Raw genomic sequence first — 3,792 nt, forward strand, 5'->3', positions numbered from 1 at the left:
AAAACCTCCCAGATGATTCTGGTGTGCAGCTGGGATGGAGAAACTGTGTTCTAGGCTAAGGGAACATCAGCCATCTGTGCCCTGCCTCCTTTGATGTTGGGCGGGGGAAGGGGACATCAATTTTCCCTAACGAACTAAAGCTTTGCTACTCAAAGAGTGGCCTCTGGACCAGCTGCATTACCATTACCTTGGACCTTGTTCAAAACTGCAAAATCTTGGGCCCCACCCTTGACCTAGACTTACTGAATCTGAACTGTATTGGGGAAATGTTTCTGAAACTTTAATGTGCATAGGAAACACCTGGAATCTTGTGAAAACACAGATTCTGTTTTAGTAGGTCTGGGGTGCAATCCAAGATACTGCCTTTCTAACAAGCTCCCAAGTGATTTCAATGCTGCTGATCCATGGACCACACTTTGAGTAGCAAGGCAGTAGAGGACTTGGAGCAGCAAATAGAAGTTGCTCAAAGAAGAGTGCTCCAACTTTGGACTGCTCTGTAAGAATGGTGTTGAAAAAAATTGCATGGAACATCTTCAGGGACATTAAAGATACTGGAGTTTTTATAGGACCAGCTATCATTCCCAAGGCAGCAAATTAGTAATTACCACCATCAAGAGATGTCATTGCTGGGAACTTCCAGAAACTGCCAGTTGGGGCTGGCACCAAGGGAAACTACAAGAGAAAGAATCAAATTAACAAGATTGCTTAGCAAGTTGGAACTCTCTTTGCATACCAGCCCAAGTCACACTTGAGAACAAATAAATTGGCTATTGCTATTCCTTGCTATCTGGAGGAGAGAATGAGTCTTTCCATATGTTTCACACTGAAATTAGAAAATAGTTATTTCTCATCAGGATCCCTGTTGGGGTGAGGTCTGCCTTTACTCTACAAACGTTTGTTGAGTCCCTCCTTTATACCAGGCAGTGTGCTAAGACTTAGATTTGGAAGGCTAGAAACTGAGGTGAGGATTGGGGGGGAGGTGCTCCAGCCAGCTGTAGGGAACTAGAATTGCAACCCAGCCCTCATCACAGAGTACATTGTGGCCTGAGAGAAGAAGGTTAAGCTGGGATGGTGCTTATAAACATCTTAGCTGTTATGTAAATCCCAGGCCTAACATCAATTGATGTCAATTTCAGAAATAAGATCATATATGATTCATTTGGAATCAGGCAATGGAAAAGCCAATGCTGTTACTGGAAGCAATTTGACGCCGCTGAGCTGCTCTAGGATAAAGGCTAAGAACATGATATTTGGGAATGAAATGACAGCCATGGAAGATATTGTATGACTACACTGGGGCCGCAACCCTGGAACCAGTTTTTGAGTTTGGTAAAGGTTTGGTTCTAGGCAGGAGATATAAGTAGGAGCTTGAACCTTGGCTGTAGCTATCTTCCCCATACAGAAAGCCTTGCCTGTGTCATCTGGAAGGTCTCTTCTAGTCACATGCTTTAAACCAGGATGCTCAGAGGTATGATTGGCCTTTCCTTATACCTCATGTCAGGCCCGAGGGCTTCCTCTTTATAGAGCCATGTCTACCTATTGTCCATGTAGGAAAACATCTTAGTCACTAGGTACTCTGATGGCCAGGGGCAGGGGAAATGTGGAAGAAAATCACTGAGGAGCTCTGACACCTCAGCAGAACAAGGAGCACAATATGAACTTAGTGTTAGTAGCAGGAATCAGGAGCTGTGTGGGGAAGCCATTATAATCCCTGCCCCCCTTACAAAGACACATTAGAGTCTGAAGCTCACTGATGTGAAACAACTTGTATAAAGTTACAGGTAATATCATTGGAGAAGAACAGAGGTTTTCTGATTTCAAGTACCAGAAATCTATCCACAGCCTCATAGAACTAAAGTTAATGAGGAGGGAAATGAGAAGTGATTAAGAAACAGAAACTACAGAGGGAAGAGTCTGCTCTTACAGTTGGGCATGTACATGCAAAAGGAAACATATAATCTTCTTCATTTGAGGGGCCCCCATGTTGGGGCCACACATGACAGACTGAGCAACTACTAAGGCAATGGAAGACTGGGTCCCTCTGGTCGAAGGAGTGTACAGTATCACTGCAGAATAGAACAAATATAATGCATATACACAATAACACAAGTAACACAGGCCCAGAATATCCACCAAAGTGATGACAGCTGTATGAGGAGCCAGGCGGCAGGGAGGAGAGAAGAAGGCTTGGAGGTAATTGAAAAAGCCTGTGGGAAGAAAGATTCTAGAAAGCCACAATGTTAGCATCAACCCCAGGAAGGCACTCCTGTGAAGGCAGGTTTAGGTAAGCCTATGGGGCCGGAACAGAGCCGTCCAAAGGACTCCGAGGCCATAGGACTAGAAGAAGTGGAGAATGAAATTCTCCCAGCCAAGTGTGGTTGGAAAGAGAAGAGGAATAAAGAAAGCTCCTCTGTTACAGACAGAAAGGAAAAGAAGGACAGGCAGATCAGAAGCCATGTGCATATTGGAGCACACTTACGAGAACAATTTGGTAACATGAGTTAAACTCCTTACTTCCACAGTTTCTCCCCCTTTCCAAATTATTCTACCTTCCGTCTCAGATTGTTCATGCTAAATTTTTCTATTCCTGCTGAACATGCTATCTAGCTAGTAGTGACCGCTTCTCTTAGCCTCTCCAACTTGACAAATTTGTGAAGTCTCGAGTAAGGATGAATATGCACAGATTAAGATTCTTCTTATTTAACCAACAAAGAAAACAAACCCTATTGCTGGAAACTGAGAGAGATTTTTAAGATGTTTGTTGGATCCAAAATCGAAGGGCCAAATAATCTAGCATATCTGCGAGCTAGCTATACCCCCTCCATATAACATAAGGGGGCTCTGCACCAGAGACTGAGGAAGAAGATCCCATGAACTGTCATCTTTGTTCACAGACACAGGTGTGTGCCCCCTATTGAGAACAGAGCCCCTGTTCCTACAATAGATGTGGACTCTCCTTTCCACTGTGATCTGTGCCCATTGATATGGGGCCCGTTGGGACTGACAGTGGAGCATTGCTGATTGAAGTCCCACCCAAAGAACACTGTAGATAGTGAACAACAGAGAGCAAGACCTTGGAAGTAGTGGGAAAAATTTGTACCTCTTTCCAGGAAAGCCAACATGACTCAGGCCTGTGAGTGACCAGGAAGTGGACTGTGTGCTGTGCACTTCTGTCTCATTTCTGGTGACAGGCCTAAGCTAATAGAACCTGCACTCCAGTGGACCCTCTTGAGTCTGGACACCTGAATCCCTCAGGATGGAGCCAGAAATCAACCCTACAACTTCTCCCAGATAATTCTGATACCTTAAGAACTAAAGACTTCAAGACTTCAAGGGGCTGCCTTAGAACAGAAATGACTTAAAAATAAAATTTTAGAAAATTAACATCCTCAGTAACACATGACCTTAATGAAATAGGAACAAAAAGTCATGGCTGCACCCATTCTAAAGTGAAGGGCTAACAAGATACAATAGCTACCTCATGTGCCCCAACATAAAATGAAAACGTTGAGGAGGAAAGGTGGGTTGGCATGGTAACAAAGTACTGCAAGGAAACAATATTTGCAATAACACAACCAAAATCTGCCTCGAAGGCGTAAGGAGCCAAGCTGATGTGGTAGCATTTTAATCAGTAATGTGGAGATAAACCTAGAAACTCCTCCAGAAGAGAGAAAAGGAGAAAATACATATTTTTTAAATGAGAAAAAAGATGGCAGATAAGAAGTGATTATCACTCAGAAAACAGAGGGCTAACCCAAAAACCATAAATTTCTAGTTCTAGAAACTAGAGTA

Source organism: Neovison vison, chromosome 1, assembly GCF_020171115.1.
Source record: "Neovison vison isolate M4711 chromosome 1, ASM_NN_V1, whole genome shotgun sequence".
Taxonomy (NCBI): domain Eukaryota; kingdom Metazoa; phylum Chordata; class Mammalia; order Carnivora; family Mustelidae; genus Neogale; species Neogale vison.